This window comes from Anoplopoma fimbria, chromosome 10 (assembly GCF_027596085.1).
Source record: "Anoplopoma fimbria isolate UVic2021 breed Golden Eagle Sablefish chromosome 10, Afim_UVic_2022, whole genome shotgun sequence".
Taxonomy (NCBI): domain Eukaryota; kingdom Metazoa; phylum Chordata; class Actinopteri; order Perciformes; family Anoplopomatidae; genus Anoplopoma; species Anoplopoma fimbria.
In genome coordinates, this window is record NC_072458.1 from 348,758 (window position 1) to 363,970 (window position 15,213).

The following is a 15,213-nucleotide window of genomic DNA, read 5'->3' on the forward strand; positions in this document are numbered from 1 at the left end:
TTTTTTTTCTGGGGAAGAATAGACAATAGCAGCAAATTAGAATGACAATTAAGATTCTTTCTTTTTCTGACCCAACGGTTTCTGATCTTTAGCTGCCTCACTTACTGTGTATTTAGAAAGTTTTACTCCTTAAAAAAGTCACTAGCGGGTTAACCAGCCCATCTCTGAAATGTCTGACTGTTATTACACTGAATGTCTGTGGATTGTTCTGTGCTAAAGCCTCCCTAAGAGCTGAGAAAGTGGCAAGAGCCAGACAAAGAGGCATTGATTGAAGTGGCAGAGTTAAAGCAAACACAAACACAGTGCGATTGTAAGGTATTGTGTCAAAACCCGCTGGTTTGTGTCAGAATGCATTAAATTGGTAGTCGACGCACAGCTTGGTTCTTTTGTTTGCTAAAATTACCCACCGGTTGTGTGTGTGTGGGTGTGTGTGTGTGTCATTGCGCAGATGAGGCGGGATCGCTGCGGCCTAGTTACAGACTAACACAAGCCGTGTGTCAGTACAGTGTGAATCTGGACCTGCGTGTTATTGTTTTATACCAACTGCACTTCATATTCTGGTGCATCGCCGTTTGCATGTGATTTTTTGCCTGCATGTTCTTCAGTCTCTAAATGTCAAGCTGAAGAGCTGTAGCTGTTTAATGCCATACAGTATATTGAGCATTTCTCTATGTGATGAAAGGAGATTATAAACACAATCTGCGGGGTGCTGAAGTGTGGAGGAGATTGTTTTTCAGGAAATTTATGTATATCTATAAGACGTCTTGGACATTTGGTTTGTGATATTGGCTTTGTACATGTACGCCTTTGCATCATATTTTCTTTCTACATATATGTATTCTTACATGAAGCATCATGAATGATACTCAGTGTGTAGATTTTAATTTTGAATGACATTACAGGGATAGATGCAATTATATTATTCCTCTCTCTTTTCCTCTCCACACACACACACACACACACACACACACACACACACACACACACACACACACACACACACACACACACACACACACACACACACACACACACACACACACACACACACACACACCTGCTGTACATACCCTGTCATCTATATAACTACGTTCCCATACAACTAACCTGCATCAGCATTCACATTTTGAGAGAACCCTATTTTCTCTGGTGTGGTTAATGTTTTAAATTCAGACAAAACAAATAAACACAACAAAACTAGGTTGTTATGTTTTGACAAGAAAAATAACTTTTTAAAACAAAAAACAAACACTGGTCTCCTGGGTTAAAGTCCTGTGTTTGTGCTACCCATTCCCACCCAAACCTGTGAAGACTATGAATAGAAACGTTTGTGATAAGTCAAAAACAAACCTAATCGTGGGAAAATAATTTCCCTCCGAATGTAATTGGCAATGCCGTTTTGTTGTATTGAGACCACGCTTTCTGCTCATGTCTTCCCAGAAACTACTTATACTTATCATGTAGAGACAAGAACAGAAAGTGACTTCCACGTAGACTCTAGATAATTATTTATGAATAAAATATATGATTTGTTTGTCAGCCAGCATTCAAACAGACAATGCAATCCTGGGTGTTACTATTTTATGCATGCACAAGCAATCACTGAAAGCGACAGATGTCCTGTTTGTGAAAGTTAAACTCAATGTAAACAACAAAGTTTGTTCTATATTAAGACGTGCACTGGTACTGATGTGGGTTCGGATGTCTTTGATTTGTTCCTATACACCTCCTTCTATTGTTGCTTTCTCCCTAAGGTTGACTGCCATTAGTAGAGAGCTGCAGGATGAGGTGTGGAGAGGGGTAGCAGGTATGGTTGGAGAGGGAATCTTGCATAACCATGGCTCCACACAGTATCATTATGCTGTAGGAGAAAAAAACGCCCTGTTTTTTTGTTTTTCTTTAAACCAACCACAATTGTCCAAGGTGGCGCTAAGCACGGGGTTGGGCAATGTTGCCCTTGCAGAGTAGATAGCGCAGATAGCGGAGGCAGAGGAGAATGCTGCATGAGATATATAGCCAATGGCAGGCTTATACCCACAGTCTACATTAGGTAAATCAGATTAGAGAGTAAGGGATATAATAATGATGATGATTATGACAATTATGGTCGTGATGTTGGCCCTCCGCTTAGTCTACTTAAATAAAAGGAAAGGTCCACTAAGAGCAGAAAATATTTTGACGGAGATGAAAAGATGAGGAGGGGAAGAACACATCAAATAACAAAAGTCAAATTTATAAAAATATAATGTTCGAGATGTCGAATTGTCTTCACAAAAGCTGTAAGGTTGAAACTTTGCCTGTTAAAATGCATTTACAGTTCTAGTGGTACACCAGATGTGTGATTTACTATCCACAAACACAATAAAGAATCATATAATAAAAAATAATGACACAATGGAGAAATAACATAATGTGTCACAGTCCTGATGCAATGTACAGTCCACAGGGAGAAAAATGACAACAGGAAATTGATTGTTGAATCCAATTGTATCTAATGAAGCAGATCAAACACTCAATGTGTGACAATACTAATTAAGCAGATAAAATCCACATTGTTCAGGATACAGGATAAACTCCTATTCTCTCCGATATTAGTCCGAGTGTTGGCATGCAGCACAAATAATCCTGTCACTGAGTCTGGAGAAATGAGATCTTTATACAACCAAGACACTCTAATACATCTTTTAAGTCTTAAATTGTAGTTTATCTGTGATTTTAAGGTCAAACCAGGGCACAGAAACTAGAAGTACGTAGACTGTAATAGGCTGGAGAGAGGGAAAGAGTAGAAATGGATTTTGGTGATAGAAAGGTGAGTAAGACATTTGTGTGGAAAAAAGGCAGTTGAAAAGAGGGGTGGTGTGTGTGTGTGTGTGTGTGTGTGTGTGTGTGTGTGTGTGTGTGTGTGTGTGTGTGTGTGTGTGTGTGTGTGTGTGTGTGTGTGTGTGGGCTTGTGTGTAAGTGCATGTGAAGGATGCAAGTCTACACCAAGGGGTCATGGGTGCAGAGCGCAGTGAGAGCGATCAGACCCAGACACCAGGGGGATTAGGGTTTAACCACCTACCAGGAGAGAGCCTGCAGTGATGGATATCAGAGAGTGAGGTAGAGTGTGTGTGTGTGTGTGTGTGTGTGTGTGTGTGTGTGTGTGTGTGTGTGTGTGTGTGTGTGTGTGTGTGTGTGTGTGTGTGTGTGTGTGTGTGTGTGTGTGTGTGTGTGTGTGTGTGTGTGTGTGTGTTAGGGAGAGAAAGAGAAACAGAGAAAGGTAGAAGGGTTTTTTATTAAAAGGTAAGGGAACGTATAAGGCAAGATAAATAGTAATATCGAAAGAAATAACACACATATTTTACAAAGACAAAATGCACGTGTTTAGCATAGCTGAATGTGCTACACATGATGAGGAGACAGTATGTATTAACATTTTCTGACAGGTTTTCACATGGGCCATCTAGGGCACAGGTACAAGACATCAAAGCCACTGTGTTTTTCTAACTTCTTCCCTCGCTTGCCTCCCGTCTCTTCCCACACTGCTGCTGCTTCAGCTGACACCCCAGCAAAGATCCACACGGGCTTCTTTCAACGCATTCATATTGTAATGAGGCCGCAGATTAGAAAAAGGAAGAAGAAAAAAAAAAAGGTGTTTAAATGCAAAGCCTGCCGGAGAGCAATGCGCTCAATCATACAATAAGATTTGTGTTTACCTCAGGAAACCTCTGAGACCAGGAGAGCAGAAAATACTGTGTGGTTAAAAGAAGTGAAGGCGTCAGAGCTATCGTTCTAATTACTCTTAGTATTTACAGACCACTTGTCACAACGCCTTGTTATCAGCCCTTAATCCATAACCATCTGAACCCTTTTACTTCCTTTCCCGTCTTCATCGAGGTCTTTGTGATCTTACATTTCGTCGATGCTTTCAGAGGGAGACGATCTAATGCCCTTCAAAAATGCTGGTTTGACATGTGAACTAGTGGCCCTTCCGGAAAGTAAACCATCATCATAATCATAATTAACTCATCATTTCCCCTGTTTCCACTCTGATACAGCCTTCAAAAGCTTTGCGATTAACCTCCTCCTCTGCCTCCTCTTCCTTCACTTCACTTTAACCTCGTCACTGCTTCATCTCGTTTTTTTTTTTATCCCTGATTCCATCTTCTCCTCCCTCTCTCACCCTCATCATTATAATGTCCCCTCTTGGCGTGAGAGGAAAAACTAGGGGGAACATTTAACCGATGACTGGCAGCAATTAGAGCCGCTGACCTGCTGAGTCAGTGTCCAACTCTGCCCTTGACCGGCTCTGACCACACTGTGAACCGCACTGCAAACAAACATTAGAGGGGGTGGAGAGAGAGGAGAGAGAGAGAGAGAGAGAGAGAGAGAGAGAGAGAGAGAGAGAGACCGGGGCATTAAGGATAGTCTCATATGTTACTGCATCAAGGTGAATATTTTAAAGGCAGACACACATGCATGAACGTGTGCAGACACTCAGCAAAAAACTTGCAGAGCCACCAGCGTGCATTAGCGAGCCTGACAAAGCTCATTTATGTTTGCTGGTGATGAAAGGAGCACACAGCCCCGTCCCACTGAGCTTCATGAAAAACGTTGTGACAACGCAGAGTGATTCACTTAGGAGGTGCATAGTGCCCCTCGGGGGGGTGGCAGCCTTCTCTGGTGGCTCTCTCTCTCTCTTTGCTGTTGTAGATGTGGCCAGTGCACTAAATGCTCCAGCCATATCCCTCCAAATGTTCCTCAAGGCGTGCACGGAGGACACCACGCCGCGCTGATGAAACGGCGCGGCCTGCAGCGACAGAATCAGACATCAGAGGTGGCTCTGTTTGAGATTCTTGCATGTCATCGTGTAATTGTGCATTGTTGCATCTGTGCAGTAGGAATGCTGTGTGATTGTTTAATTAATTATGTTCTCTTTTCTTCAGGCCTTGGGAGACTTTTTTTTTTCAGAGAAAATATCCTCAACTGAACTAGCACAATAAGTTTCTTTTTCCCTTTTTCAAGCTTTTGCTTTATTCATTCCTTCCTTTGTTTTTTTGTTTCCTTGTTTTTTGCCTTCTACTCTATGTATTTTTCTCTTTGTTTCCCTTTATTTTTTTTATTTTGTTCTTCCCTCTCCTGAGTCCCTCTGTTATGTATTTCTCATATGAATCTGATTGAGTGGGCTAGACTGTACACAGTGTGGGTTTTTGCTTACAGAAGTGAATGCAAGTGTATTCAAGATATGGTATGGTTCACTAGTTTGAATAAATACAATTATTTTAGTGGTGCAGAGAGTTGGATGAGAAGAAAAGTGGCTGGCTTAGTTTAGCGTAAGGAAATAACAAAAATGTCAAAAAGACAATTCTATCAAGTGATTTCTGATTCTGTTTCATAAAAATCCAAAGTCTTTGTGTCTTCCTTGCAGAGGGCAGGAGAGTGAGACGTGTTCATCAAGTTTTCTGCGCTATACTTGCTGTGTGCCAGGAGTCACAGTGGGCACAGGGGGTGCAGGGGCACAGATGGCAGCGCAGGTGTGGCGATGCCACCACATCAAGCACAGTCATCAACCCCATCTAAACATGCTCTGGTGTGCGTCCATTACCAAACACACACACACACACACACACACACACACACACACACACACACACACACACACACACACACACACACACACACTCGCACACATTTTGCATCAGATAAAATGACTTGCAAGTTATGACTTTAGAATCCTTTCTTTCCGTGCCCGTCTTTTCTTCCCTGCATGTTCTTCTAGACGGGAAGCTTAGCTGTCAACAGCTCTGTTCTGTTAATAATTAAATCCAAAGTGGAGTCGGAGCGACCGTAGCTCCGACACATTAAACATTAACATTGGAAGTAAATGTATCTTTCATTGTACCATGTAACAATCCCCCTCTGTCCTGCTTTACTTTCACGTCAGCGCTCTGGATGACAGCTTTCTCAGAGCAGAGATTTTTTTTTTTTTATTCTAACGTACATCTCCCTGCGTATCTCTTGTTTGTCATTTGAACTGGCAAGCGTGGAGCAGTAAACAAAACAAGACAACTGGAATGATACCCTGAATCGGCGTCGCATGGGAGAAGTTAAAATGATGTTTGGAAAGTGACAGCTATCCTGCTTGACACTTAAATATTTTCCATTCTTCTTGGACTACATATGTTGTTTTAAAACCGTGAAGGATGTTCCGTATCCTAGTTTTTGTCAAGGGTGTCTTCTTGTTCGAGAAAACTTTCTTCAATCTATCCATTCATGCCTCTCCGCCTTACTTCAACCCTTTTTATCAATGCCTTTTTACATTTTGAAGTAATAGAATCTTTGCTGGTCTCATTTAACATATTCTTTACCCTTCGCCAGGGTAATGAGCAAATGGCGCCTTGTACAGTTACACATGTGCACGGATAGCAGCATTCATGCAACACTGTACTGGATTAATTACCTAAAGAGTGCTCTTCATGCTGAATTCCTTAGAGAACGGGGTGATTTGGTTCATAATGAGGCTTCCTCATTACAATGACAAGTCCTCACGGCTCATCAGCCTGACTTTGAGAAGACAAAACTCGAGTGTCGAGTCGGCAGTCTTAATTGAAGCTTTTATCAATATATAATGAACAATAAAAGCACAACGACAACTATGCAGTCTTCAACGTTTAACCTCCTGGGTGTAGAACTTGTTTTTATGTCACAGCCATCAGTTTGTGAGATCAGAAAACACATAACATAATATGATGAGTTAAGTGGCACTAAACCTTGTTGACTAGAATAAACTGTGAGTGAGCTCCAGATTAAGAGACAATGACACTTGGTAGCATCAGTTCTCATCTTCTTCTTCATTATTGCAAAGAAAATAGTAATAAACTTGGTGGACAATACAAACTTAATTACTTACTTATTACATACCCTCCTTACAGCTAGCTGGAAACAAGATGAATATTACGAGGTTATGAAAGTATATTAGAAGCAACAGTGAAAGGGGACAATATAACCATCGTGCCATTTCCCCTTCTTCACAGCCAAGTTCCCTGGCTGAAAGAATAAAGGGAAGGAAGTCACCCGCTGGCCCTAATTCATAAAAGGGCCTGTTACAGGGCGATGTTCCCAACTTGAAGCCTTTTATAACAAACAGAAACCGGTAAAACTGTCCCTCCACCTTCATCAAATATGGATTAAATGTCCGTCTGTGGCTATAGGCGCTGAGCACCCACCGAGAAGATTATGGCTCACACGGTGCTAAGAAGATTTTTTTCTACTTTGTTAGTTAGTCTGTCTCTGTCTTTATCTTTGTACCTCAATCTTTCAACCTCCCTTCTGTCTCCTCTCTGATCCAGTTCTCCCTGTCACGCCTCTGCTCTTTGCAAATCGTTATGTCTATACCCCGTGTACTGTAGCACACAGTTACGCCTGTGTATCAAGGCTTTGCCGTTGTGTCGCATAGCAACCGCAGTAGGCATTATCCGGGAGTTCCACTCGCTGTGTGAAAATAATGGTTATATTTCTAACAACGAGACAGCAAAACAGTTGCCATACAGTCTTGCTGGAGCGTGGGTGTAGGTCAGATGAGTAATTTCAAAAAAGTGCAGTCTGAAAATTTGTTTAAGGCAGAATATTCCTTGTCTTTATGGCTAGAGCTATTGTTCTAAAACTCAACATGCTCTGCTTTGAAGAGACTCAAAACATGGAGGTAAACAAGTCAGCTGAGGGTTGAATTTCACCAGCGTTGCAGACTGAGGCCTGTCAAGAGGCCAGCCATGAAAATAACAGTGACAGAGGAGAGATTATGATTGGGAATTTGAAAAGATGATATTAAAAGAGTGCAGAGATAATTTCTTTTTCTATCCCTTCTTATGTGAACCATGATTATTATTTTACTTATGTCTGACTTCTGCCTCACCGCTGTATCCCTCCATTCGGCCCTGACCAACCCCCCTCCACCTCTCCTCCGAGTCCTATTGATTCCTTCGATTAAGGCAGTTAAGGCAGGTGATGGCAGAGCGTTGTTTGCTATGAGATAATTGTCCCATCATTGGCACTGTGATGAGTGCCCCCCCCCTCCTGCTTATTTATTTATTAATGTGATGTGTCACCTGCTCAACGCACTCAAGAGGGAGAGCCAGGAAGGTTGAACAACTGCAGAGCCGTCGCTCATTGATTAGTGGGGGAGGGTGGGGGAGGAGGAGGAGTGTTGTTGGGGTTAAAACGCGTCGTTTGGAATACATATGTGTAATCAGTGGAATGGAAGCAGGATCAACCCCATCGCCATGATCGCTAGGTTATTCCAGTGATAAAAGCATGGAATGGTTTTATCACTCTATTGACTGGAAGAATTGTGCTGCTGATGAGGAGCAAGACACAAAACCTCACACTTTTTGCTGCGTCTGGGTGAAGTCTTATGTTGCCCACTAGTGCTAATTGCTGTTTGATTTTTTTTTTGTCAATCGAGACGGCCTATCTTTGGATTTGCGAGGTTTTATTGACAAATGTAACACACTCTGCCATAGTCCATTTTGGATTGATTATGGGGTTGAAGCGACTGATTTTCTCCATCATGAGGTGGATTCTAAGTCAAACTCGTATAATGGCTCTGGTAACAGCTCAAACAGCAAACACGTTGCCGTTGCAGCTGCGGCCTCTGCTAACAACGGGGTACATCGTAACCACCGAGCCTTTACACCACAGGCTGCTTCTATTCAGCTCCGGTAAGGTCATCACACAGCTAAATAGAGCAGGTTGTATCTTGAAATAGAGGGAAGAGAAAGCATTATGACCAGCTTAATATAGCAACCTTTGCTAACTAGTACCGTAAACATTGAAGCTGATGTGTCATCATTGATCTGTCTGTTGTCCGCTGGTGAAGTGGTGTCATTCAGGGAACTCAGACACAGTAAACAATCTCTTAGGTGCATTCCCTCACTGTAGTTTCCTTGGTTCCCCTGCAGTAAGTTGAAAAAGTTTAACCATTTTAACAGGAATGCAGCAGCAAAGAGTATTCCAAACAATGGAGGCGGCAGCCATCAATGTTTACGTGTCTAGAAGCACCTAAAGAATGTTTGTACATGGAATTGAGACACAATATTACCTTTTGTCTTCTCTGCACTGGAGGCACTCTCAGTCCAGCGACAGTAAAGCAGCTCAAATTTAACATACAACCATTCATACCATATGATTTAACTTGACAACGGCTCTGATACTGTGTGTGCTACAATGGCTCTCTATATTTGAGAAATAATTATCAACTTTACACAATGTGTTTGTTTTTAATGACTCCTCTAAACGCACAAAAATGGGATCTGTAGTACTTCAGATGCACTTGACTCCGAAATAGTTTTTTTGCAGTCTGTACTTTTGGATGGATGGCCATAAAATGTAGAATTTATCTAAATGACGCAACATATCCCATCTGCTCCTCTGATATCTGAGAAGGTGTTCATGTGACAGTTCCTGCCATCAACCTTTCCCTGATTAAAGCATTAAATATCCAGATGCAACAAACTCTTCTAATGTCCTTAGGCAAAGTAGTGTACCTGACAGCTGTGAAGCAGTGGTGACAGTTCCAGTTGACACTGATTAGCAAAATCGTTTTTTCACTGTGTCTGCTTTATTGCTATAAATAACATACAAAAAAAGAGAATCCAGGAGAGAAACATTAAACTTCTTTATTCCAAAGCCATTGTCATAACAGTAGGTGTCATCTGCACTTTACCACTGATCTTCATGTAGTGTTTTTAGTCGAGGATGTTGATCCAGCTGCAAGCTTGAAAGAAACAGTGTGTAGCATTTAAGGGGTTATCTTGGCAGAAATTGAATATTGATAAGTATGTTTTCTTTAACGTTTAATCACCTGAAAAAAAAGGATCACTGTATTTTTGTTACCTTAGAATACGCTGTTTATCTACATACGGTCCACCTCACGGAGCCAGCCGAGGAACACAGGCTACGTTGTTTCACAGAAAGGAGAGGACACAAAGGTGTAGCATATAGTCATGCTTGTTGATGTTGTCGTTGGCACACGTGTTCACATGATATTCTTTGTCCATGTTTCCACATGTCTTTAGTCTGTTTGCTTCACACTATATCAACATCATACAAGCAACATAACTACAGTTCTGACGTCTACATCTATAGAACATGTCACAGAAATGAAAAAAAGGTAATATTTCATTTTAACTCAACACTTTCTGTTTCCACTTCAAAATAAAATCTCTCTATTGTCTTTCTGTGGTCAGAATCCCTTCATTTGTTAAAACAAAGATTTTCTCCTCGAAAGTACTGGCTTCTAATTGCTTTATTATTATTATTGACTAATGAGCACACACATCTAAACCTTTTCTTGGCTAAATTAAATGGTTTGTATAATGAAATTAAATAAACAATAATGGCCATTGTTAAAAGTTAACTTTATGTTGAATGAAGGGCTGGCAACGGCATCGCAGCAGCAGCAACAAAGCTGTCTGTGTGGACACCATACACGCGAGGCAGCTGTCACGCACTATTTCCAGTTGCATTATGTTGCAGGAAGTTTGGATCACAATGCCAGCATGGCTTAGAAATACGCTTACTATCAACCCCATTTAACTTTAAATGTATCCAGGGAATTACATTTCTAGCAGCTGAAGCAAGCCATTTAACTTTTCCTGTGACCAAACTCAAAAAACTTTTAAACACTTGCAGTCAATAACTTTCCCTCCTGCTCAGTGAGGTAAAGTTCTCCACTGAGATGCCAAGCTTATCTACCCATCTCAGCACTACAAGCAGTTTGAATCATTAGAAGAGAGGCTTTTCTGCTGTCAAGCAGCTCTCTGATTAGGGCTCTCTTCTCTCCGCTGATTGCTGGTGACAAGAGTGGGTGAAAATGTTCCTCCTCTCATAATAAGCGTAACTCTCTATCCTTGACACCAGATATGGTGGTAACACGGGAACAGCATATGAGCACTGAATGAAAGGCTCACAAGAGGACGGATTCGTAATTGTTCAGAACTTCTTTGTGTTTGTCCTTGCTTTCTTTTGCTTCTCTAATGTCACTCTTATTGTTCATTCTCGTTCTGAATCTGAATCCTTCTTGTCAGAGAAAAGCTACATATGATACTGGCTTTCAAAGGGATGTTGTACGGTATAATTTTGATGCACAAAAAAACCCCACAATTCTGTGTCTATGATAATTGATAAATGAACTCGTACTTGTATAGAGCCTTACCAGTCTTCCAACCAGTCAAAGGACTTTAACACTACATGCCATTAACATATTCACATCCATTCATACACTGATGGCACCATCAGGACTAATTAAGCATTCACACAGTGATTGCACAGCATACGGGAGCCATTTGGCGTTAAGAGCCAACCGCCGATCATCTGAGATATTATGAAAAAGTGAAAGAAAGACAGAGTCAAATGAGACCCATGAGCAAGCAATGTGGTTGTATAATCTTTTTTATGTTTCTGGGATATGATTTAATAAATATATCTTATTTAATTGGGGCAGGAAACCAATATGTAGATGCAATTATAATAAAGAATTATTTGGGCAGCAGCCCACACAGAGGTCAAAGGTCAAATGTGAGAGGTTCAACATATCAATGTCATTGGTTCACTGGGTCCAATTAAGCACAACTGATAGGCTGGATCATTGATCATTTACACTCAGCACGTTACTCATTTATTATCTTGTTTTTGTCATTTGTCCTCATATTGCAGGGCTGAAACAACCCTGTGTAGTAATTGTTAATGCTACCAAATATTTTATTTTTCGCATGGGACATAAACACCAGTGTCCTAGATGAAAGTCCTGTGGTTTGCATGAGGAAAAAAAAAATGTTATGAGAATAAAGTCTGAGGGTGCCTATAGTCTGCTAGACTATAGGCAGATTTATTCTGATGTTCAGAATAAATCTGCCTATAGTCTGCTCTGCATTAGGTCATTGATACCGTCTGACTAACAGATGTCCTTATTTGGGACTTACTCTGGATGAGACAACTTTTAGGGAAATGGCTGTGTGCTGCTTTTCATCGTAGGTGGAAAACTAAGTCTAACCTAAAACACTTCTGATCAGGCATAAATCTCAATATTGGGTGGCTGGAATAATCTAATATGACGTCAATCAAAAGATAAAAATGCAACAAGTTTACTCAAATATTGTTCGGGACAATTCTCCCTCCGGAAATATACAATCTGTATGCCAAATAACCCCATGGGGACAACAAGTAGCGAGAGAGCTTAAGTTAAGAAAGCACTCTTAATGTCACAGAGTGTATAATCCCTGTGAGATGATGATTGTGAATAATTAAAAAAAAAAAAAAAAAAAAGAAGAAAAATATCCAAGGATAGGTGGCTGAAAACTGCTTTAAAAAATGATGTCTAACCACAAAGCATTTTTGGCTCATCTCAGATTTCACCTCCAGTCGCCAACACAGTAACAAAGTCACGGAGTAGCAAAAGCGGTCAGGCGTGAAGGGCTGTCTGGTATCATAACTTGAGAGAGAGCCAAAGCCTAGAAGGCAAACTTTCTCCCATGTGAAAGCACTTTCGGTCAAGCGATTGCCTGTAGAATCTGAAGCTGGATGGTTTTGGGGAGTTTTTGAACACCTAACCTTAAATAAGTCTCTGTAGGGTATGACGTGCATCCAGAAGAGATCTAGTAAAACTGAATTATGGAACTCCAAAAACCTTGAAACAAAAAGTAGGCTATCTCTTAAATATTTTCTTACAAGGCGAGTATACTCTGAGCCTTTTTTGAGGTCAGTCATTTACACCAAACTGGCTCACAAGATTCAATTTAAATCCCAGCAGAGGTAGGAATCATGAATCCCTTTGCTGAATTTAAATCATTTCATTCAGTTCATTACATTCATAGTTACTGACTATGTAGTTTTTGTTAACTTCACATCACCATTCAAATGCAATTTCAGTACACATTAGTAAAGAATCGCATCACTATTCAAATGGTGTATGATAGGAGAAAATGAACGCATCGTCGGTCAAATGCAGTTCAGTATATACATGAGTGTCTTCCAGTTGTGGAAGAAGTACTTGGACATTTACTGGTAAAAAAAACTCTGTTACAAGTAAAAATCCTGCATCCAACATTTTACTAAAGTAAAAGAACAAAAGTATTGGCATCAAAATATACTTAAATTACCAAAAGTAAAAGCATTCATTATGCACAATGGGTCGTATAAGAATAACATAAAATATATTATTGGATTTGAATTACTTGAACATTAATGTATACATCACTTTAATGTTAGCGTGAAAAGATGGAGCTAATTTCACCTTTTAATATGTACTGCTGTTCAGCTTAATCCAGAATATTAATCATCATTTATTATGAGTTGATTTATATTTAGTATGAATAATTTGATCTGCAATGTAACTAAAGCTGTCAAATAACTGTAATTACTAACAAAAGTAAAAAGTGAAATATTTGCGTCCAAAAGTTGGGGGGTAGTAGATGAAGTAAGTAGCAAAAATTGGATTACACCATGAAATGAAAACGTTATGCAAATCATGTCTTGACGTAACTATCTCAAACATACTGTGATGTAAACCATTTCACTTCGAATGTTCTTGGGTGCAATGTATAAATCAGGTGTGTGAGTGAAAGGCTGTGGGCGAGTCGGCAGGAAGCCTTCTTTCACATCAGACAAAATGACACAGGAACAGGAAAGGTTGAAAGCGTCATTGTTTTCTCGCGCACTCTCAAAGCCGCCGTGGTGCTAATAAGAGAGAGAGGCCATTAAAATGTAATTTGGGCCTTGTGTTCTGTTTGAGCAGAACGGAGGAGTGTACAGATTAGCCACTCGTTCCCTGGCAGAGACGACGCGTACAAGTGTGTGTACGTGGATGCGTGTCGGTGTCTGTGTGTGAAGCGTGACATATTGATTGCTGACGCCCATTTATTTTTTTGGGGTCACCCTCCGCTCATTGACCTCTGTGTAATTACCTTTGGGATGACTGGGAGTGTTATTTAAACTCATGACACTCTGATCTTGTTTACCCCCCCTCCACTGTTAGAATTGCAATAAATGAGCTAATAATAGACCCTAAACACCATTAGAAGGTAACACATTTTAGTTTTTCTCTCAATATGTCATTGTCAATGAAGTGCAACCACCTGTGCAATGTTCTATGGGCCCTTTGAGGCACTTTATATTACTTTTTTTTCTCTCTGTCAGCCCACTCCCATTTATCAACAAGAACATTTCTGTCAAGAACTCCCAAATTCGATCAAATGAAAGTTTGAAGCATCTAAACTACTGTTTGTAATTATGACAGTTACATTTTAAATAATTAATTCCTTTTCCCATAGCATTAAAAATGTGCCTTCAGAAGTTATCTTCCATCAATGCCTCACTAAGTAATTGCTGCGTAAATGCAAGGAGAGCCTTCATACAGTTGAGCTTGTTTACTCCTCCATTAATAATGATGTTTTTTGCAAATAGATAATGTATAAATGCAACATTTGGACAGCACTTCTCTTGGTTAGTTAGAGCATTTAAGGGGAATGTGCCATGTATTATTTCTGTCCATCTGCAATCATATTTGGTTTAAGGTGATTCTGCGTTAGAACTTGTCGGTGAGAAAAGAAAAGACAGCTTCTCTGCACTCTTCATACTCCCTGTGGGAGCATTTAGTCTGTGGAAACAGACACATTTGGGATTGTTGGTTTTTGCTTGAAGTGATATATCTCTACAATTGAGGGTAGCTGTGGTAGAGAACAGGTACCCACGGTGTGCCTGCATTGTATAACAATCCCTCTGTGAGACCTCAGAGTGACTAATACATTTGTGCATTATGTACCCTGATACAAAGGTGTGACATTTAGAGAATACTAATTGCTTTGCCTGAGTTCCCGGTCTTATTTAGCTGTTAAATTACACTCTTTTATCATTAGCTCTGCCAGCCAATTAAAATGCAAATACCACTGACTTCGTGCAAAACACTGGGTAGACCTGATTTGCTGTTTATATATTTTAATTTAGGGCCATATCAAATATTTAACCTTTTAAGCACATAGTTCAAACCTTTAGAACGAGTATAAAGGTATTAATATAATAATAAATTAACAGAGTGAATAGACTATATTGTAGCATGATATAATGAATCAGTTTTTCCAAGTCTGTCTGAAAGGAAGCTAAGTGCCCATGTGAGCATTGAAACAGGTTTAGCTTGCATTTTTATATTGAAATTACTTCCTAATGCACTTCCAGTGTAGGTGA